The 24,038-nt window shown below is 47.4% G+C and overlaps 1 protein-coding gene and 1 long non-coding RNA gene across 2 annotated transcripts in view; both read right to left on the bottom strand.

Annotated features, from left to right (window-relative positions):
* Window positions 1-24,038, bottom strand: part of znf469 (zinc finger protein 469) — a 228,301-nt gene that overhangs the window by 107,640 nt on the left and 96,623 nt on the right.
* On the bottom strand, window positions 6,767-11,000 carry LOC147258133 (uncharacterized). Its single transcript, XR_015116719.1, has 3 exons — window positions 10,404-11,000; window positions 9,955-10,128; window positions 6,767-6,868 (listed from the first exon to the last, which is right to left on the bottom strand). It is a non-coding gene; the product is annotated as an uncharacterized LOC147258133 (long non-coding RNA).

The following is a 24,038-nucleotide window of genomic DNA, read 5'->3' as shown; positions in this document are numbered from 1 at the left end:
TGTGGCCTTCTACAGGGTCATAAGGTCACATGTTAGCTCTGGCCTTCAGAGTTTGTTGAAGTCACACGAGAGACACTGACCCAGCCGGTAGTCATGTGTGTTGTGGGGGGGTCCAGGTGTGGATGGGGGGGCCCAGGAGCCCATTGTAGGTGGGGAGCAGGTAGTGATGAAGGCCTCCTCCTCTGTTCAGGGACGCCTCTTGGATGAGAGGCCACATGTTGTCAAGGGAACTAAAACAGCCCAGTTGATGAGGCCGCATTACTGAGGGTTAATTTAATGGCAGCTGTTCGTCTCCTGTTGCCAGCTGAGAGTCAAATGTGTGCTCACACATACCGTTGGCCCTTGCCCTTCTAACATGAACCCAAGAAGACACTGACCAGGCCGCTGACATATGGCACTTACATTGCCACACTGATTTGTAGGCAGGACACCAAGGACACACATCCCCTCAGCAGGGTGAGGGGTGAACGTTTCACCGGCTGGTGTGAAGGAGGCGCTTGCTTCCCTGACACTTGAACACATCAGAGATGTCACTTATGTCATTACCAACTCTAGCAGTGACGACAAGTCCACACCGCTGCTGTGAAGAGACCATCACCCAATGAACTCCCCATCACCCAATAAACTCCCCATCATCCAACAAACTCCCCATCACAACAACGATCACCCAACGACCACCCAACAAACTCCCCATCACCCAATGATCACCAAACGATCACCCAACAAAGTCCCCATCACCCAACGAACTCCCCATCACCCAACAAACTCCCCATCACCCAATGATCACCAAACGATCACCCAACAAAGTCCCCATCACCCAACAAACTCCCCATCCCCCAACAAACTCCCCATCACCCAATGATCACCAAACGATCACCCAACAAAGTCCCCATCACCCAACAAAGTCCCCATCACCCAACAAAGTCCCCATCACCCAATGATCACCAAACGATCACCCAACAAAGTCCCCATCACCCAACAAAGTCCCCATCACCCAACAAAGTCCCCATCACCCAATGATCACCAAACGATCACCCAACAAAGTCCCCATCACCCAACAAAGTCCCCATCACCCAATGATCACCAAACGATCACCCAACAAACTCCCCATCACCCAACAAACTCCCCATCACCCAACGAACTCCTCATCTACTCACTGAAATCTGTCATTTGATTCCAGATGTGGTCAGAGAGCAACGGCCAGTTTTCACTGCACACATGAAAGAGCTAAGATGCTTTTGCGAAGTGTCATAACCAACGACTCTCACCTTTCCTTCAACATGGAACAAACCAGAACTTTTTTCTGCTGTTCTGTAACTATAACCTGTCGTCAGCTGAGGGCTCTGTGCTTTGTTCTGGTTCTGGTCCCTCTGTGTGTACTGACTATGTTCCCTCATTTCATCCCACCCCCCTCACTCTAAATATCAGCGACCTGCGTGGCCCTCACAGTCTCGTGTCATGGCCAGCAGCAGGGGGGCCTGTCTGCACAATATAGAAGACATCAGTCAGGCCTCAGGAACACTGGCACTGGACTTCTCTACAATGGCGAGCGTGACCTCCGCACTCTGCATGGGATCTCACAGTCACGATGCCACCGGGAGTCGACTGATCTGGCAACCCTCAGGTGAGTGAGATTGTGACAACAAGCAATATATTCCTTTCTGAGTTACTGCGAAATTGCAGCATTTAAATTGGAGGAAACAATTAAGTTGTGTGGCTTTCTGCATCTGATAACTCATCATACGTGACCAGGCCTGGACACAGTATCTTAAATGACATGACCTCTCCCGGGAGGCTCCGCCGCTCCAGATGGAGGCAGAGTGGCCCGTGTGTGTCTTGGCTGTGCCCGCGGGGAAACTGAGATGAAAAATGAGCAGAGAGAGCAGGCTACCTGTTATCACTTTAAATATTTGCTCTCCACATACCCCGAGTTTAACTTCAACAAATGACTGCAAATTAGATTAAATACAGCTGTCATTTCAATGAATGTCTATCACAGCTGGTGATCTAGATGCAGTTCGCCAGTCACGAAGCGGTCAAGGATCTGCAGGTCACCGGTGTGACCCACTCCGACGCTGGAGACTCATCGAACATCACAGTAACATGTCTGATATAAAATAAGAAATTGGTTATGCCTTGAACAAATTTAGTTCAGTCTTAGTCCAGAACAGGCGCGAGACCTAACAATACTAATCAAGAGGGGCTATAAGTTTTCCCACTTCATAAATATTTAAGGTCTGTTAGTTATGATAAACTATTGAAACATTTTGACAAGTTTCAAATAAACTGAAGCAAATTGGAGGAAATAATGGTGTGCTTTTGCCCTCCTTAGCAACTGCTGCTGTCAGAATCTCCTGGGAAAAGTGGCAAAGTTAATAACTTGAGCAAAGAGCTTTACAGTCCACATTTATAAAGATTTCTGACAATTGTATTGAACGTCCTTTTAATGCTGCTATCCAAAGTAACAGCAGAGAATCATTTAAATTTTGGCTTCACATACATAACTATTATCCTCTCAATTCCCTTTTAAGTCTAAAACCACCAGAAAATAAATAACCAGCAGAGGCAGACTAGAAACCTGAGCTTGTCCTGCTACTTAATATCCCATCATGTGCTTGAGGATCTCAGTAATGTTCCTATGAGCTCATCATCAGCACCAGGCAGCGCTGAGCATCGTGTTCATGCGGTGCCGTGGTGTTGGACTGCTGCCTGTGTTTCCTTGCTTCAGTTTCCTTGTTTAGCTTCACCTGCCTGTCAGGCAACTGAAGGAATCCTGCTGGAAAACCTCCCCAAACAGGCAGCACCTGCAGGACAGAATCAGCTTCACCTGAACAAACAGCAGCACACTTTATTGAGCAACAGTGCAATTCCAGTGTATGTTGACACAACGGTAACCAAACCACAGAGGGAGATCAATCATTATCAGACACGTGAGCGCAAGTGATCAGAGCAAAGAGAATGAACCGGGGAAGGATACGCACCGACAGCCACAGTCAGCAGGGACAAAGAGGTGAATATTCACTGTATCACACCGAGATTCCCTGTCAGGCTCGTATGAACGTGCATGTCTCAGTCTGTCTTAGGCCTCTGGCTCCTGCATCCACATCAGAGCTGGAGTCAACTGGACAAGACTGGCCTGCGAGCACATAAAAGGAACTCATGTGCATTTCTGTTCCACACTTTCTGCAGTGTTGAGATATCACAGCAATGTGCTGAAGCGGTCAACATAGTTCAGGTTTGGATGCTTTTACTAACCCAGAGTGGGAGGTTTAGAGTGACAGGCCCAGCCCTCCGGGGCCCAGCCCTCCGGGGCCCAGCCCTCCGGGGCCCAGCCCTCCTGGCTGGTCAGTGCTGAACTGCACTTGGCTTGGAGTGCAAGTGGCAACTGTTGAGCCAGTAAAATGCTCTAGACTCCAGAGCATCAGTTCTGTCTTATCTAGCAGCTCCAATCCACTGGACGAAGGATTGTTGAGAGCATATTTTTCTTCTTCATCTGCAGCCGTAACTTGCACACAGCACCTGCCAGCACAGCGAGAGGGCCTGCGTCCAGCGACAGCTTCGCCCAGCAAGCAGGGAACACTCGAGGAAACCACTACGGTTTCTCAGAAAAGTGTCAACCGTGCACAGTGATAAACTTTAACGTGCAGGTTTGAGGAGTGGAACAGCCAGGATTTAACAGTCTTTAGCAGTTAAGCCCAATTCCATGCTGAAAAAATATCCAATGCACATAAAAGCAAGTAGAATACTGAGGACAGGTGTATGCTCACCAAATCCAGGCCCCAAACCCTTAGATTCAGTTCTTTTTACACACATTCCACCAGGACAAACACATCACCCCCCTTCTCTGATACGTGGGGATTCAAACAAGTGTGAGCTGTTCTGGGTAAAAAGTTGGCCACTTTTCTGTGACTTGTAGTTTCTACGTGCTGTCTCTCACACGATCTTTCTGCTTGCGTCATTTGGATACTGGCGCTATTTGGTGAGCGATCGCTCCCCTTTTCTGCTTTGGAAGGTATCCAAGGTGTCTATTCTCTTATTTTAGTGTTGCTCAATATTCCACGACTATCACAAAAAACTATCAAAGTGCTCAGTGCAGCGTGAGAACCGTCAGTCCACAGGAGCCGACCACAAGGCGCTGCCTGTTTCCCCCCCGTATTTCAGGGGTCGAAGGTGTGATGGCATCTGTGTACAAAGAGAAAAGCAGAGGCTGATTTGCTACTGAGGTCATTGTACATGCATGGAGTCGCTAGACTACCATTTCTAAGCATGTGCTTCCCTTTGGTGACGTTCCGTTTCATGTTCTCCACCACAACACATGAACATATGAGCTATTAAACATAAGAAATACGCTCAGCCTCATCTGGACAGCGCCTTTTTTCTAAGTTTCCTTTTCAAAATAGGAAGTTCCTGTTGGGCTCAATGCTCCCCAACTCTGGGGCTGTCTTGGTTCAGTCGAGACTGTGAGGTTCGCCATGAGCTGCTTTCCACTCATCCGTCTTATTGAGAATGTGTCCAGCAGCCGCACATCTTTGGTGGCTGATATTTTAAAACAGAATAGCAGAAAGACCCCAGGACATCATTTCAATACTTTTCACTATAATTCAGGATACTTTCTGCCAAATGTCATACTTGAGGACCATTTATGAAATGATAATACCATAATATTCACATTTAGATCGTCAGACCAAGTCAGAGTTGCTCGTTACCAGTTTATGGCCTCAAATGATAGACAAACAAGAGGAAACAGGGTAGCAGAGATGGTCCTGCAGGACTGGACCTGCTCCAGACCCCCTGCACCCAGGAGCTCTGGTGATAATCAACAAGAATGATGGACAAATATTCCTCATCCTGTTTTTTTCTTGTTTCACAGGGGAACAGCTCCAGGCCCCCCCCAAGCTGAGGTGGAACCACACGTGTTCAATGAAGTGCGTCCTCAACATCAGCCACCTGAAACAGGAGCCAGCGTGCAGCCGTGAGCAGGAGGACCTCTGGCAGCGGACTCACTTGCACTGAAACTCTTTTGATGCTAAATGAGAATTTGATGTCAAGCAAGGGAAGTTGCTAAAAGGTGACAAGGTCACTGGTGTTGCTTGGCTGACTGACAGATCACCGAGAGGTGTGGCTATCAGGAGCTTTTCAGACCTACTACTCGTTGTAATCCACACACCAGGGATCCTCAATAGGCAGCGCCACCCATTTGTGTTCCCTGAACTGTTATTCCTTCGCTGCGTTTTGATTGGGTCAGCTCGTCAAGGCCAGCCTCCGAATGGCCGGTCCGGCCAGAGCGTTTTTGTTTTTTTTTGTAATCCCAAACGCCGTGTCTCTATTCCCCCCTGCCCTCGCAGCCGCCGCACATACAGACAGGTACACGATAGTCCACATGCGACCGCACTGGTACTTCGCTCGCACCCGCAGGGAGGCGAGATCCTCGTCTCCGTGCCTGTTACCAGGTCACCTAGAGGTCACTGTTGCCAGCGCAGTTTTTTTTTAAACTTTCACCTTTGTTGATGGAGCAGTTTTGAAAGTTTTAACCAGTTTGCTGAACTGAAAGGGCGGTTTGGTTTGACTTTAGCGTGGATGCTGGTGTGGACCTCCTGAGAGGTTCCACCACAGGACAGAGATGCATTTGTGCTTCTTCCGTGCTTGCATTTAAAAGGAAAAGAGTTCTTAACCCCTCCTGACGCGTTGGTTTGCATTCATGACAGCGGTCGTGTTTGGTTTATTCAACTATTTAATTCAATTTATGTCAAAATGGAAATGACATTTTGTTTTAGTTTGTATTTTTGTTGTTGTTTTGAATGAAAAGGGCATTCTGTTTTGAATATTACAGTTTTATCACAAGCAGCCTCAATAAATGGACCTCTGACTCATTGAAAAAAGTCTTTATGGGCCGTCAAGGTTTGTCTCTGAGCGCCCTGGTACGTACAGTATCTGTGTGGGACTGAATCTGCTCTTCTATACTGTACCAGAGTCTCTGGCACATTCGTGACTCCAGCTAATAAAAAACCATGGGGGCCTTCCTGTTTTGTCTTCACATGCAGTATGAGCTGACAATCATTCAGGCCTGAAACATTCTTCAGTGTGTTTTCTTTACCTCAGCAATAAAGGCAGAAACCCAACCTCTTCAAACAACTATGAGCGTGAATCTCCGAGGGCTTCAGCGAGGGTGTAAAATATGAGTTTTCACCATGGAAGACAAGGACAAACACCCCACCCGCCCCCCAGCACTGAGGATAATGATGTGGCACGCACGCAACTAAATGTGTTGAAGACGCTCACTGTGTGAACCAACACTTCGCAGGAAGACCAAAACTAACAAAACCTAACAGTCTGGAAGATGTCTGTGTAGGTTCTCGTTCATCCAGGTCATCGTAGATCGAAGCGAAGTAAAATCTGGTCAACTGGACGTAAGTTTAAACTTACGTCCAGTTGACCAGATTTTACTTCGCTTCGATCTAACAGTCTGGAAGTTCCCTAATTTACCAGTTTATTTAATTTCATGTTCTGAATGAGAAAATATTGATGATTTGTTCTCAGAGATTCTGAAGGGAGCCTTGTTTGTTCCCTCCTGTCACACTCGGATGGCTCATCAAGACTTCCTGGGAATGTGACAACTGCATCAGTATTCACCATCACTTGAAAATCTGAACACGTTTATTTGTGATTATTCATCAGAGGAATTTGTCCATGTTTCAGAAGATTAACTTGGATGAGAAACAGCTACATCCAAGCTCCACATCCAGCTGGGAGAATGGTCCCAGATGTTGTTGCCACAAAGCCCAATCACATAGTTTCATCATATCGTTTTCATACTTCCCTCCGTGTCAGCGTGGAGGAGGGAACGCCTCCGAGTCACCACCTCCTTGTCCTGCGTGATGTGCAGACAAAAGGAACCTTGTGTTGATTTTTGAATTTGCATCAGAATTAAATGAGCGGATGCAGATTTACATTTCCATGGTATAGATAGATGATACATAGATGGATGGATAGATAGATGATACATAGATGGATAGATAGATAGATAGATAGATAGATAGATGATAGATAGATAGATAGATAGATAGATAGATAGATAGATAGATAGATAGATGATAGATAGATAGATAGATAGATAGATAGATGATAGATAGATAGATAGATGATACATAGATGGATGGATAGATAGATAGATAGATAGATGGATAGATAGATAGATAGATAGATAGATCGATAGATGATAGATAGATAGATAGATAGATAGATAGATAGATGATACATGGATGGATGGATAGATAGATGATACATAGATGGATGGATAGATAGATGATACATAGATGGATGGATAGATAGATAGATAGATAGATAGATAGATGATAGATGGATAGATAGATAGATAGATAGATGATAGATAGATAGATGATTGATAGTTTATTGATCCAGAGGGAATTTCAGTCCCAGAGGCAGCACCAATAAAACGCAGCTCTCATACCACAAATCCTGTGCAGCACTCAAACTTGGTAATAAATGCATAAAGAAGCGTGTAACATGGCGGTGGTGCAACGTCAGAACAGACAGAACGAAGAGTGCAGATGAGCATCAAGACAACAACAGAAGGGAAGTCTCCTGCCTTCACCCCAAACTCAAACATGCTGTCGTACATCCAGAAAGACTTTATTCTTCTGTCTAACACACAACAAGGCCTCTGCGCTGGGGAGGCGTTGCTTGTGTGTCTTAACATTTTGATATCCTGCCTGGATCAGTGAACGGTCATTGGATCCCGGCGAACACACAGAGTTCCGGGACACATCATCTGACACAAACAAGAGCCTTGGAGCTGCTGCTCTGCTAGCATGTTGCTAACACTGTACCTGCTGCTGTCTGCAAGTTGTTGAAGTGTTGCAGTTCCACAAATCACAGCTTCACAACAGAAAACCAAGTTGAGCAGAAAAGGCGTCAGAGTCCAATGCTCCTAAAATGATTCCAAGTGAACTGCAGTTTGCTGACGATCCCACTGGCTTGTTCTTTGAATGGTGACTTTGTGTCCATCATGATGTCACAGACAAGCTGATTTCAGCATTGAATGAATGTCAGGATTAAATGCATTACTGATCCATTTTGTCACTTGATCTTGGCCAGTCAGTTGAAAACCAAGCACACGCTGCAAGTAGTCTAAGAAGTTTAAAAACTTAAATTAGTGTGCAGTGTATTACAAGAGCGAAAAAGAAGAAGAAGACGCCCGCAAAAAACAAGTCTTAAATTCACTGTGACTCTAAAGTTAAAATGCTTCAAAGTATTAAAAAAGGGGCTCAGTGTTGTAGAATGATAAGTTAAGCACCGCAATGGTGCTTTCCTGTCACACAGAAGTATTCAGTGAGGAGCGACCAGGTCGGAATCCTTCCTGGAGGTAGTATTTACCACCGGCATTACTCTCTTACATCGCAAAACACTCTACAAACAATCATGCACGAATGAATAGTAGACACTCAAGCCAGCGTGGATCACACACACTCACAGACGCGGCAGGGCGTGGAGTGCCGTTGTGTAGAAATACACCATCTTGCCGTCACCGGGAAGCTAGAGACGCTGACTGCTAGTTAGCTTAGCACGATAAATGGTGGATGAGTGAGTCCAGTGGCTCCATCAAAATGACTCTTTTCTCAAACACAGTGTTCGCCTGAGCTAGAATGAAGGTCGAGATCCTGCGATGTCAGGATCAGGTACAGCACAGGAACTACTTTCCTGACCAGACGCAGTCATGTGACATGTAATTAAAAACTTCAGCCCAAGAACCAAATGAATGTTGAGGAGTAGAAGAGGGACTGCTGCCACCAATCATGGCCGACCTGTCAGAGAGGATGAGGAGGGTTACTGCTGGATGCCAACATCCTGAACAATGATTGTTTGAAACAAAACACAAAGAGCAGGAACTACAGTTTTTGGAAGACGAGTAGGCAAGACCGAGGTATGCTAACGCTTCCATCCATTACCATTCATGCGCCGAGCTAACTAGCGGTCAGCTGATCTGGGCTTTAGCTCCCTAATACAGTGCAGGGGAGAGACCAAGGGTCTGTCATCTAAACTAAATCTACTCCAACTTGTTTCAACTGAGCTTCACGAATGGGTTTTGAAATAAAGACATGTTCAGGTAAACCCTGACGACGAGCTTGTGCTGGGGAGAGGAAAAGCCGCTCTTTTCTTCACCACCATTCTGTTTTCAGCACAACTGTGCCAAGGTCACGGGTTCCTGCCCAGGATCTGATTGGGATGTGCTGACATTCACCAGCTTTCTCTGACCCAGGTCTTTGTTTCTCTCACTCCACCTCACTCTTTTCCTTTTTCATTTTCACTCATTCGTCCAATTACAGCCTCTCATCAACCCATCACTCCCTCCAGTCACATACTTTGCTGTGGGGAAAGTTAATTGCACACAAAATTGAATTTCATGTAAAATACAGGTTACTAGCAGAACGAGAAAGACAAGGAGGCTTTGTCGTGTGTTGTGTGTGATCAGTGACTTCCATCGTCACACGAAGGCACACATAAATACACGCGCTTGACCACGTGGACATGTCGCTTCAGCCACTGCTAATGTTGAATCAAATGGTTCCATGTGATGTCTGAGAGCTGCCCGTGCTGCTCCTCATGGAACTCTGAAGTTCTGCAGCTTATAGCTAATGACTACTTATGAGCCACGTCGACACAACCGGCCCAGCGAGAGTCACGACCGAAACCACCCGCAGAGCCTCAGGTGCTGTCTCCAGGTGGCAGGTGAACACCATTCAGGTGAAACACCAGAGCATCGGTGTTTTTTGTCGCTCACAGTGAGCCGTGTGTGCCTGCACAGTGACAGGAGCCATTAACAGGCTTCCTCTGAGTTTGTCACACTTTACTATGATTTACTAGTAGTAGCTTCGTCCAGCCACACCCTCTCAGCTCAAGACTTCAGCCCCATTTCTCCCTGTTTCATTCACTTACATGTATCACAGGATGCCTTCGCGCAGCAACTTCGTGTTCTCACTGTCTGCAGCGGTGGACATCCCACAGACAGGAGAAAACAGGGGAGGGAGGAAGAGAACAATGACGAGGGAAAAGACTGATAGATGATGCAGGCGAACGGTTGGAGCAGCTGGTGCTTCAGACGCTCCAAACCTGTTGGTCAGACAGGAATAAATCTGAGACTAGAAAGAGAAGAGCCACTTTCTGCTCTTATTTGGAACAGATGGTGCCACCCTGGTCATATAACTGCAAAAAAAAAAAAAAAAAAAAAAAGGAAGTTAGACGTGGGGCGACTTCAATGCTACGCAGTCATGGAGTGGTCACTGTTGACATCCCCTTCTGTTAAACGGGTAAGTGTGTGTGACACCATCCACTATGTATGTTTTTATGACAAGAGTCCAAACTCTGCACCCCAGCTGTTCCTTTACATTTACAGGACGTCCCTCCTTCTCTCCGGGGATGTTTGAGCGACTGAAGGACGACAAACTGGCTTCCCTGCAGGGATCAAGTCCATTGGTACAATTCTGCTGAATAACAGTCTGTTAGGGTTTGTGGTGGAAGATGAGGGAGACTTGACGTGACGTGAGGCCGGAGACTTGACGTGACGTGAGGCCGGAGACGTGACGTGAGGCCGAAGACGTGACGTGACGTGAGGCTGGAGACTTGACGTGACGTGAGGCCGGAGACTTGACGTGAGGCTGGAGACGTGATGTGAGGCTGGAGACGTAACGTGACGTGAGGCCGGAGACTTGACATGACGTGAGGCCGGAGACTTGACGTGACGTGAGGCCGGAGACTTGACGTGACGTGAGGCCGGAGACTTGACGTGAGGCTGGAGACGTGACGTGAGGCTGGAGACGTAACGTGACGTGAGGCCGGAGACTTGACGTGACGTGAGGCCGGAGACTTGACTGGTGACTGGTGACTGGTGAACTTGAGACCAGACCGTGAACAGAACAAGCACAAGACATCAAAACTAACCATGGCCCATCAACCTAACAGGGAAAACACCAAGGTTAAACACAAGGAGGTAAACGGGGTGCAGGTGGTGCCATCAACCAGGTGACACACATGAGGTAATCACAGGACGGAGGTCAGGAAGACAGGACATGACTACAAAATAAAACAGGAAGCACGAGACAGGGATCGTGACACAATCTTTTTGTTGTGAGCAGTTGTGAGATTTTGTGACATGCTGACGTCAGCTTGACGTGACTTTCACAAGAAAGGGTTTTGAATCTTGATGCAAAAAACTCCAAACCCAGGAATTTAAACCCAGTTCTTGACTCTGCACTTCAGAGTATCAGAGTAACGAGTGCTGAGCAGGCAGCTGCTGACGGTTCACAGCTCGTTGATGAAGCAGAAGCACAAAGACAGGTTTATTCCGTCATTCACAAAAGAAAAGAAAAACAATATAATGAAAACAAAAAGCTCACAAATCCTGAATAAAGGGAATCTCTAACCTGCCCTTTTATACCAAGAAATCAATGTACAAAGAGCAATAATATAAAAACTAGATACACAGCAGAGCTGCAAGACAACGCAGCCACTTCCATTCCTTCGTCATCATGTACAAACACTGTGAACGCCATCGACTCGCTCAGGTGGTCGAGTGGTCAGAGCGCAAGACACGGATGATGCCGACCCCAGTTTGAATCCTTCTCAACACTTCTTCATCTCTCTCTCTCGATTTCTTTTCTCCCGCTTTCTCATGTTTTCCTCGTTGGTCCTTTTCCTCACTCACTCACTCAGTCTCCCATCCCTCTCCTCCTGGTTTTCCTTCTGTCAACTGTTCATTTTCACTCCCTTCATCATCTCTCCTCCTCTTCCTCCTCTGCTCCACAGGTGTTTATCTGTCGGTACCTGAGGACAGTCATCAGCCCGCTTGCTCGCTCTGCCGATTGCTTGTCTCACAGACAGCTGAGACCTGCACACCACGCTGCAGCGTCAGGTTGATGGAGCAGTGAGCTGCACTGCACGTGTGTTCTTTGACTGGCTGCTGTGGTCAGGCTGACAGAAGGGAAATGAAGTTATTTCAAAAACCTGAAGAGATTCTGGCCAGGCTGAACCCCCAGAAGGTTAGTCCTGCTGCCCTCTGCAGATCCAGGGTTCCTCTCAGTAAACACATGTTCATCTTCTCACTATAATTGTAGTACTATTGGGGAAATGGAGTGAAGTCAACTGAGAGCAAGCAGAACATGAACAGCTATGAAACATCATCTGCAGACTGAAAGCATGCGAGCATCCAGAAAAACAACTCTGCCGTCAAACCCTGTGTGAGGACCAAGGTCTGCAAACCACCAGAACACAATGAGCTGGACTGCAGGCTGGCTTTGTGGCCACTTGGACAGCGATACGTCCCACCACTGGTTAAATGAGACTGTGACCAGACAGACTCCCAAATGTAGAGCCAGAGTCCCCAGGACACAATCCTGCTTCAGCTGGACGAGGTGCCAAGACTGCAACACAGAAAAACCCTAAACTGTTTTGAGTTTCTGGTAGACCTCAAAAAACTAAAGATGCACAGCTGAATTATATTAGGAACTGACAATATTGCAGTTTTTATTTTGGCCTGAATGCTCCCAAGTCTTTCTTTGGTCAGCCAAGTGTTCAGGGGCAGACTGAGTAGAATGAGCAGATAAGGACTCTACCTCGATTGAATATATCTGTTCACATGAACATCTGCTAACTGGAGCCAGGAGCTCCAGAGCAGCCAGAGCACAGCTGCCAGGCACACAGCCAAGAGGACGTCCGGCTGCTGGTGGCAGGGGCTGAGGACAGACCAGAGGCTTGGACTGGGTCCAGGATGAAGTATGAGATACTGGATGAGGGCCAAGCCAGCTGGAGCAGCAGCATCTAGTCCTAAAGTAACCTGGATCTGTGCTGCCGGGCCACCTGACCAGACACCCCCCCCCCCCCCGTCTGATTCTGCTATACACACTCCTGGTCAACATCTTCAGACCAGTTAAAAAATTGCATGAATTTTCATTTTGCACTGTTGGATCTCAGGAAGGTTCTAAGTAGAGCTTCAAAATGCAGAGAGAAGAAATGGGAACAAGAGAGCAAAAGTTGTGAGCAGGCGATTGATTGAAATCAACGATTGAACTGAAACAGGCTGCTGATCAGCTGATCAAAACTTGAAGACCACAGAAGTTGAAGTGTCAGAAACGCCTCCGCAGTCAGCAGCTCCACCAGGACTGCTGAGCACCTCAACACTGGTTTGGCCTGCTTGATGCAGGCGTTTCCAAGAGGCTCCAAGTGGTGAGGATGGCTTCACCGAGGGCGTCCACGGTCTGGGACTGATGTCCATTTCTGTAAATTTCCCTCGCCATCCGTCCCCAAATGTTCTCAACAGGATTTAGATCAGGCGAACACGCAGGATGGTCCAAAAGAGTGATGTTACTCTGCAGCACCTCCACATAGCCTGCTGCTGTTTGACGCCCCTGCACAGACCATTGTTCCACTGAAGGAAAAAGCACCTCAGATCATGATGGCGCCCCCCACTGTGCCGCGTAGGAAACATCTCAGGTCCTCGCCATGCCAGTGACATTGGAAGCCATCAGGACCTTCAAGGTTACGTTTCTTCTCGTCAGAGAACAAACCTTCTTCTTCTTCCACCTTTGAATGTCCCATGTTCGGTGCTGCCTTGCAAAGTCCAAATGGACAATTTTGAAGGAGGCGTGGCCTTTGAAGGTTTTTTTTGTTGAAGCCCCTCCCTCTCAGATGCCGTCTGATGGTTATTGGGCTGCACCGGTAATGGCCTTCATCTGGGACGAGGACCGTCCCGTGTCTTGACGGACAAACATTTGGATCCTCCGGCTCAGTGCAGGTGTGATTTTTTTGGCTCTACCACATGATTCTCTTGTTCCGTGACCCTCAGGATCTTTATAGAAATGTAAAATGAGGGTCCTACTGCGCCGACCTCAGCCGCGATGGCTCGTTGTTTCTGCAGCTCAACGATCCAGCACCTCCAGAGACAGTCAGCTTTGCTGCCATCAGGAGATCTTGACGGTGTGAAGACAGGAAATGACACGGAATCCAAATGTTTGCAGAGATTTGGGGCTTTTAGAGGCTGTGGTCTTCAACTTTTGATCAGCTGATCAGCAGCCTGTTTCAGTTCAATCGTTGCTTTCAATCAATCACCTGCTCACAACTTTTGCTCTCTTGTTCCCACCTCTTCTCTCTGCATTTTGAAGCTCTTAGAACCTTCCTGAGATCCAACAGGGCAAAATGTGAATTTATGTAATTTTTCAACTGGTCTGAAGATGTTGATCAGGAGTGTGTACTACGATATCTGCACCCATCCCCCACACCTCACATTGTTTTCTATCTTTTTTGTATATCATATTCATATGACATCACTCAAAGGACCTTTTGTTCACTCCATTTTAACAACCACTCTCAGCGATAGAACATTCCACTTCACGTTCATGTGAGTATGATTGAAAAATTATGATGCAGTAAAAGATGGGTTCATTAATTCCCATGTCTGTAAGACTCCATGGCACGCCGCGTACTCAATCCAAGATCATCATCTATTTTTAATTCATGAATATTTAAGCAAATGACAAATGAATGGCATCTGCCACGAGTTCAGGTACTTTGCTGCAGCAATTAAGTGGATGTGGGGAGAGACAGTTGGGAGGGGGTGAAGAGTCAGGGAGTGTGCTGTGCTACTGTGTGTAAAGTGTACACACACACACACACACACACACACACACACACACACACTCACACACACCTGCCTGGCTGATGAAGCCTGGACAATGAGGCCTCTGTTGCTACCTGTCCACCTGTCTGCTGAGTGGAGCCCCTTCACTCTGTCTCTGCTGCTCTGAATTCCTCCCTGCCCCTCCTTGGCCCTGTTCCAACTACAGGTCCACTGGCCTGATATTAACACACACACACACACACACACACACACACACACACACACACAAAAACCTCATGCATGCATACACATTGGGGAAGAAATAGATTATAAACACAGCACGTCTAACATCTGCATATCAACATTCCAACGCCTTCATGAGAGAAGAATGACAGAAATGTCCTGCAGCCATGACTGTCATGAAATAAAGTAAGAGCTCCATTTATCAACAAGCTGCAACGACACGTCCAGGTCTGCAGACGAGCCGTTCAGATCTCCTCAGCTGCCTTCTCAGATACACTCATCTATTTTCCCTTTGTGGTGATGGTGGGAAAATGAACCAAAATCATCCAGATTTAACGGTAACAATGACGAATCAGGTACCACAAAGGTCCATCTGACGAGGATTTCTGGGCACGGGGAGGAGCTGTCAGCCTTCCTCCATCCCCTCGGACTCGGTAAGCAGTAGAACATCATCCTGTCATTAGTTTGACAAAACAGAACAATCTCAAGTTTCCTATTTTTGAAGAATAACCTATGAGTGAGTGTTTTACTGCAAATTGTGCTTCCACCCAGAACAGCGTTGGATCTGACCAAGGTCCTCAGCTCCTGGAGCTGCTGATGGAGTTCATGGAGCGTCTCAACGAGCAGCTCCAGTAGCAGCTCCATCAGCAGCTCCAGTAGCAGCTCCAGTAGCAGCTCAGAGCAGCTCCAGTAGCAGCTCAGAGCAGCTCAGAGCAGCTCCATCAGCAGCTCCAGTAGCAGCTCCAGTAGCAGCTCAGAGCAGCTCCAGTAGCAGCTCCAGTAGCAGCTCAGAGCAGCTCCAGTAGCAGCTCCAGTAGCAACTCAGAGCAGCTCCATCAGCAGCTCCAGTAGCAGCTCAAGTAGCAGCTCCATCAGCAGCTCCAGTAGCAGCTCCATCAGCAGCTCCAGTAGCAGCTCCATCAGCAGCTCCAGTAGCAGCTCCAGTAGCAGCTCCAGTAGCAGCTCAGAGCAGCTCCAGTAGCAGCTCCAGTAGCAACTCAGAGCAGCTCCAGTAGCAGCTCCAGTAGCAGCTCCATCAACAGCTCCAGTAGCAGCTCACAGCAGCTCCATCAGCAGCTCCAGTAGCAGCTCCATCAGCAGCTCCAGTAGCAGCTCAGAGCAGCTCCAGTAGCAGCTCCATCAGCAGCTCCAGTAGCAGCTCAGAGCAGCTCCAGTAGCAGCTCCAGTAGCAGCTCAGAGCAGCTCCAGTAGCAGCTCCAGTAGCAGCTCAGAGCAGCTCCAGTAGCAGCTCCAGTAGCAACTCAGAGCAGCTCCATCAGCAGCTCCAGTAGCAGCTCAAGTAGCAGCTCCATCAGCAGCTCCAGTAGCAGCTCCATCAGCAGCTCCAGTAGCAGCTCCATCAGCAGCTCCAGTAGCAGCTCCAGTAGCAGCTCCAGTAGCAGCTCAGAGCAGCTCCAGTAGCAGCTCCAGTAGCAACTCAGAGCAGCTCCAGTAGCAGCTCCAGTAGCAGCTCCATCAACAGCTCCAGTAGCAGCTCACAGCAGCTCCATCAGCAGCTCCAGTAGCAGCTCCATCAGCAGCTCCAGTAGCAGCTCAGAGCAGCTCCAGTAGCAGCTCCATCAGCAGCTCCAGTAGCAGCTCAGAGCAGCTCCAGTAGCAGCTCCAGTAGCAGCTCAGAGCAGCTCCAGTAGCAGCTCAGAGCAGCTCAGAGCAGCTCCAGTAGCAGCTCAGAGCAGCTCCAGTAGCAGCTCCAGTAGCAGCTCAGAGCAGCTCCAGTAGCAGCTCAGTGCAGCTCAGTGAGTCACATGAAGTTGAACTGAACTTAAACTTGCCATTCTTGATGCTGACATCACTGCTGCCTCAGCGTCTGAAGCTGGTTTGGTGAAAGCCACCCTACTGATTCTCCCTGATGGATACTTCTGATTCCTGCAGCCTCTGGTGAACGTCTCTCTTCGGCTTTGTATCACGTTGATTGAAGGTCGAGACTTTTAAAACGTAACCTCTTGTACTTTCACTTTATGCAGAACCTCATGTCTGTGAGACATCTGTTCGTGTGAGTGATCACTGACGCCTCATGCAGGCATGGACCTTGTATCTGTTCAAACGGCCTCACAGAGACTCGGTCCTCACAGCGGAGGGAAACAGGAGAATCAGCCTCCCGGCAGGCAGCAGCCAACACTCACGGCTGCGTGTCTGCGACTGCTCCTCTGCTCGTATCTCCTGCCTGGTCCTGAGGCATCTGAGTCCCCCCCCCCCCCCCCCACACACACACACACACACACAAACTGTGTTATATAAAGAACGTACACGGTATCACAGACAGCCATGATGAATGATGTGAATCTGAGGTCAATGCTCTGGCTCTGACACAGACGGTTCTCCCTTCCACAACACAACATGCACTGGTTAGCTGCATTGCTGATGGACAATTTTCATAATCAGTTGTTCGAGTCACAGCAGCCCACAGCTGCATTGGTGAGGTGCACCGTGTGAATGCACAAACTGCTTCAAAAGCGTCACTGGCTGCTGCGTCTCCAGGGATTTGTGTCATTCTTTTGACTGGTTTCTGACTTAGAGAAGAGAATTATTTACAGATTCATTAATAATGTAAATAAGGCTTCTGATGCCATAACCCTCCAGAATGATTCATCAGGACAGAATTTAACTCATGATGTTTTCGAAGAGTTGGCTCTTTCATTTTTTTTAATCACTGCTTCAGGCCAGCATACAAAAACCTTCCACAGTCCCAGTGTGTGTTTCAGAGCCTATGAACCACTGGCCAGAGGAAAGGAAAATTAAAAATACAATTTCTTCTTTGTTCGTTGTATTTGTCCTCAACAAAACTGAGCTCAGATCAATATGAGATTGGGAGCATTTTCTCATCGGTCTCAAATTCAGCTGCAGAGAAACATCTGTCCTGGAGGACTGTTCCTCGCCGCGTCTGATAGAAACAAAAGTGAAGAGTCCAGTGGCTTGAAGAGGAGGCAGCAGGATACCAGAGACACGTCCCAGAGCTCGGTCTCAGCAGTACCTGCGTCTCTCCTGCTCCTCCCAGACAGGGTCCAACCCACACGGGGGGAGGGGGGCACTGTGCTAGTGAGTATTGACTAAAATGAAGCAGTGTTTTACTCACTCACAACAAAACCTTTAGCTGTTGATGCAACTCACTGGCACCTTGTGTGACTCATCCCCAACGTTCAAGGTGAACTAAACAAAAACAAGCAAACAAAAAAACCCTTTCAAATACTAAGTTGTGCTTTGATATAATAAAAACATGGAATTATGAGTCTGCTCACTCGCTTGTGGAGAAAAAATTAACTTGAATCATTTCTATAAATTTGACAAGTGTTCCAGAACACAAGACATCGAGGAAATGATGCACATCGGAGCAGCGCAGCTGTGCCTGCAGCAGCCAGCAGGAACCTCTCTTCTCTTTTTTGGTAGAAAAGTAAACGCATGTCGTCATAAGACTTCAAACTCTTGGATAACAAAGTTCATTTTTCTACATGTGGTGACACTTTTTCAGATAAAACCTGCAGAGGAACAGTGGCAACGAGCCTGATGCTCCATTGTTCTTATTTTTCCCTTCTGAGTGTCTTGGAGGAGCACAACAGATAATAGATGGTACATTACACACGGCTAAGAGACGACGAAACTTTCCAGTGGATTTGACAAAAGCACTGACATTCTGACATAGCAAATTTGTCAAAGACGATTTGCCACATTTTTCCAAAGCAGCCTAATGAAAACCTTTTTGGAGAGTGGAGAAAGTGTCTCAGGCTGGGCTGTTAAAGGTCCGTTTTTAAAACCCTCCCAGCTGCGCTCTGTCCCACCGCCAACAACATCTATTAGAAAAAAACCTCAAGGTTTTCCAACTTGTACTGTGTTATGTGAATCTAATACCCAATGTTCAGATTATATGGACCCACATTCCAAGATTCCCACAAACATAGCATCAGAAACTCTATGTGGCTGGAAACTCTGTTATGGCCCAGACTGCTGGGATAGATGAAAGCTGGGGTTCATTCCTATCGATGATAATCCTCTTTCCCAGCATCCTCCTCATTGTTTCACTCGCCACCACATCAACACACACCAGCCTGGACGGCCACACAGCAGCACGCAGTCAGGGGGCCGCGACAGAAGCCATTGATGAGTGGACCAATGAGAAGCCCCAGATTTGACACGCACAAACACACACACAATCACACACACACACACACACACACACAAACACACCCTCCTCAGACATTCAGGAAAAAGTTTGTGGAGAAGGTGTAAATTCAAAAGTTTACTGAGGTGTTGATGTGTTATCGATCATTGCTGTTTCCATGGAGACCTGATGGACACCAGGACAATCACATCTCTGGTGGGGAGAAACAGGAAAGAGAGGGTGGGACGTGTTCCAGCCTCCTTACTGGGATGGAGCACCCCGCTGACATTTATGATGGTCTACATTCACATAAATCAGAACAAGCGCTGGGAGACGAGTGATATGAGACAGAGAGAGAGAGACAAACACACACACACACACACACACACACACACACACACACACTTGGGGCCAGGACAGTAGTTTCAGCCAGGCAAAACATGTGTGTGTTTGTGTGTATTTGTGTGTGTGTCCTTGGTGGCCCCCCATCAGCTATGATTAAAATGTAATTATGCCCCCTCTCCATTTAACAACTTCCACTCCCCCTCCTCATAAATGTACTGACCTGTGGGATAATGAGGTAGTTTATGTGTCCATCTGTTAACACACACACACACACACACACACACACACACACACACACACACACACACACTACAGTAGACGTCTCACCTTCCATGACTTGAGAGGAGAATAGATGAAAACACAAAGATAGAGACAGAAACAGATTCAGTCATAATATGATCAATCTCGCTCTCTCCTCCCTCACTTCCTCTCTCGCCCTCCCTCCATTTCTCTCACTCTCTCTTCCTCCTCTCTCTCTCTCCGCTGGTCTCTTCCTCCTCTCTCACCCTCCCTCCCTCTCTCCAGACACAGTGAGGAATGTACTGTAGCATTCTGTGTGCTTTGGCAGCAGCTCAGCGTTGGCTGAATGAGTAAAGTGAGCGTGGCAACAGATGCTATCTGTCTTATCTGCTGCTAATAAATCTCACAAAGGGACTTTAAAGTATCTTATACTCAGACTAAACTCTCCACCCTGTAACCTCTCGCTATCTCCCAACACACTCGCCATTAATATGCAGTACCAGGCTCTGGCTCTCCCTGTTTCTGTAGCGTCCGAGGTGATTGGCTAACTCAGGGTGCTTATATTTGGCTACACGGAGCCCATGAGGCTTTATTTTGTGTAAAATGGTTTAGAATAAAAGATCTCCATAAAACACACGGTGTGTTGTGTAATATGTGGAATGGCTACAGTCAGGGTACCGTGGATGAGGACCAGTATGTAAACTCAGCTCGAAGAACGGACAGACATACAGTATTCCAGTGTAAAGCCATAAAGACTGTGTGATGGATTACTACTGTGGCCTACAACCTTGTGTGTGTGTGTGTGTGTGTGTGTGTGTGTGTGTGTGTGTGTGTGTGTGTGTGTGTGTGTGTGTGTGTGCATCTGTGTTCAATGCTGCCGTTCTGGCTGAACCATTCCCACATTCCTCATCATCCATGTTCTAAATATTAATAATTATAAAAGAAAATGCAGATTATTTGTCTTCCCACAAGGACGAGTGAGCAGGATGGAGCATCTGGTCTGGAGTTTCCAGCTGCGTGCTGTCGTTCACTGCTTGAATCACGACCACCTCCACAAACATATTTTCCTCCAAAACAAAGGGAATTCTTTCATAAAGTTGAAGATGTTTTATGATGTGTCAGCTCAGGGGTTAAGATCTGATTTGTTAAGTTCAGGGAAAGTTTGTGGTGTCAGCCAAAATTACTAACAACATCTGAAAAGTGGGAGTCTTCTGAGTGGGGAACTCTCCATTTGCCTTTCATCGAGCTCTCATGGTCACATGACTGAGTAAAGCTGGTCACATGACTGAGTAAAGCTGGGCAGTCACGGCATAACCGGGCCGAATATCCGCTTGACCCGGCCTCGTTTGCCAGGTAGTGTACCGGTTGGTATGTGGGCCAAAGATGGGCCGGTCAGATGATCCCCACCGACCGTCGGAGATTCTGGTGGGCCGCCTCGTGCTCCGGCAGGGTAGAACCCAGCCAGCGGTCACTTCCCTGACGTCAGTGCGTTTATCTCATTACATCGCCTGTCAGACAGCATCTGAAAATGCTGCGGCGATGTGGGGATGCAGGTTTGCATGAACGCACCATGCAGAGCTGCACAGGAGCCACAGATGAGGAGCGCTCAAGCAGAGGTGCAGAGTGGTCCTGCAGGTAGCACAGACCACATCCCAACACCTACAAATAGTGACTTCAACAGCGTGACACACCACGATGTGTCCTGATAAAATGAAAGACAGATCGTGAAGATTCACGGTTCAAAATGTGGTTTGAACTTGCTTGCTGTTCCTCCACAGGAACTTACTGTTCAGAAGATGGCGGCGTGGCTCAGAGGTAGCACGGTCATCTATCAACCTGAGGGTCGCTGGTTCGATCCCCACTTCCCCTGGTGACCATGTCCAAGTGTCCTTGAGCAAGATACTGAACCCCTAATTAGTCCTGATAGCCCTGTGACGGACTGGTGACCCGTCCAGGGTGAACCTCTCCTCTCACTCAATGTCAGCTGGGATAGGCTCCACCCCCCGACCCTGCGACCTTTAAGAGATGAGCGGGATAGAAAATGAATGGATGGATATTCAGAAGATCTGCGGTCATAATTACTATAGCCACAAGAGGGCATCTATGACCTGAGCTACAGCAACAGACTTGGGCTGCTTCAAATCTATGCTGATAACAGCTGGTCTCTGTTGCCATGCAACCCTGCCATGTTCAGCGCCCTTCTTTGACTCATCTCCCTTACTTTATATTACATGTCTGGTTTTCTTTTTTCTGTCTTTAAGAGGAAAAATCTGGGATATGTTGGGAATGAAATGGGAACATCTGCATCCCAGATAAATCCATGATCAAAGGGTCAGCTGACAATCAGCTCCTGGCCATACTATTCCCTGAGCTTTGGCCAGGAGGGGTTTACTCAGGCAGGCATCTCCACACATGGCACAATCCAGGATCTGGACTGGGTTTCTTCCACACATTTGGGCTGACAGGGTGGGCTGGATCCCACCTCTGCCCTTAAGTCCTAATCACAAGAAGGAGAAACCGCACAGGGAAGAAGACTCACTTTCACCACAACCACAGAGTGTACTCGCACACACTGCTGCAGTCACACCAGAACAATGGCACTACAATCCAAGCACAACATCTGTTCCAGGCAGAGAAAAGTCACTGCCAGAAACATGTTCAAAACTAAATAGCATAAAAGCAATGGAGTAAAAGAGAAATAGAAGAGAGAGACACACGAAAAAGAAAACAAGAAAGTCTGTATTTCCATTTGATAGTGTGTTTTTTGTGGCAAACTGTGGCATTTTCCGACCACTTAGGCTCCCACACGGCACTGAGCTGGGTACTGATTCTTCTGAGGTGATTAACACACACACATTAAAAGGTGCAGATCCCAGAAAGTTAAGTGAAATTAACTAGAGGACAAAGAATAAATAAAAACAGCATTTACAGGAAGGAGGTGAATATTTACACAGCAGAAATGTGGTGGATTAGTGTGTGTGTGTGTGTGTGTGTGTGTGCGTGTGTGTGCGCATGTGTGCGTGTGTGTGCATGTGTGTGTGCGTGTGTGTGCGTGTGTATGTGTGTGTGCGTGTGTGTGCGCATGTGTGCGTGTGTGTGCATGTGTGTGTGCGTGTGTGCGTGTGTGTGCGCATGTGTGCGTGTGTGTGCATGTGTGTGCATGTGTGTGTGCGTGTGTGCGTGTGTGTGCGCATGTGTGCGTGTGTGTGCATGTGTGTGTATGTGTGTGTGCGTGCGTGTATAGATGTGTGTGCGTGTGTGCATGTGTGCGTGTGTGTGCATGTGTGTGTGCGTGTGTGTGCGTGTGTATGTGTGTGTGCGTGTGTGTGCGTGCGTGTATAGATGTGTGTGCGTGTGTGCATGTGTGTGTGTGTGTGCGTGTGTGTGTGCGTGCATGTGTGTCGTGTGTTTGAGCTTGTTCTTTAATTCTATGTCATATACTTTATTAATCCACAAGGACTGCAGTGTATCTGAGAGTGTTTACAGCAGAGGTACTCAGTAACTGTCCTGATACTGCATCTGTATCAGAGTGTTTACAGCAGAGGTACTCAGTCACTGTCCTGATACTGCATCTGTATCTGAGAGTGTTTACAGCAGAGGTACTCAGTAACTGTCCTGATACTGCATCTGTATCTGAGAGTGTTTACAGCAGAGGTACTCAGTAACTGTCCTGATACTGCATCTGTATCTGAGAGTGTTTACAGCAGAGGTACTCAGTAACCGTCCTGATACTGCATCTGTATCAGAGTGTTTACAGCAGAGGTACTCAGTAACCGTCCTGATACTGCATCTTTATCAGAGTGTTTACAGTAGAGTTACTCAGTAACTTTCCTGATACTGCATCTGTATCAGAGTGTTTACAGCAGAGGTACTCAGTAACCGTCCTGATACTGCATCTGTATCTGAGAGTGTTTACAGCAGAGGTACTCAGTAACCGTCCTGATACTGCATCTGTATCTGAGAGTGTTTACAGCAGAGGTACTCAGTAACCGTCCTGATACTGCATCTGTATCAGAGTGTTTACAGCAGAGGTACTCAGTAACCGTCCTGATACTGCATCTGTATCAGAGTGTTTACAGCAGAGGTACTCAGTAACTGTCCTGATACTGCATCTGTATCAGAGTGTTTACAGCAGAGGTACTTAGTAACCGTCCTGATACTGCATCTGTATCAGAGTGTTTACAGCAGAGGTACTCAGTAACCGTCCTGATACTGCATCTTTATCAGAGTGTTTACAGTAGAGTTACTCAGTAACTTTCCTGATACTGCATCTGTATCAGAGTGTTTACAGCAGAGGTACTCAGTAACCGTCCTGATACTGCATCTGTATCAGAGTGTTTACAGCAGAGGTACTCAGTAACCGTCCTGATACTGCATCTGTATCTGAGAGTGTTTACAGCAGAGGTACTCAGTAACCGTCCTGATACTGCATCTGTATCTGAGAGTGTTTACAGCAGAGGTACTCAGTAA

Source organism: Aulostomus chinensis, chromosome 7 (assembly GCF_037954235.1).
Source record: "Aulostomus chinensis isolate RoL2024-O1b breed Wild chromosome 7, RoL_Achi_v1.0, whole genome shotgun sequence".
In the NCBI taxonomy this organism is placed as follows: Eukaryota; Metazoa; Chordata; class Actinopteri; order Syngnathiformes; family Aulostomidae; genus Aulostomus; species Aulostomus chinensis.
This window is presented reverse-complemented; position numbering and strand designations above follow the sequence as displayed.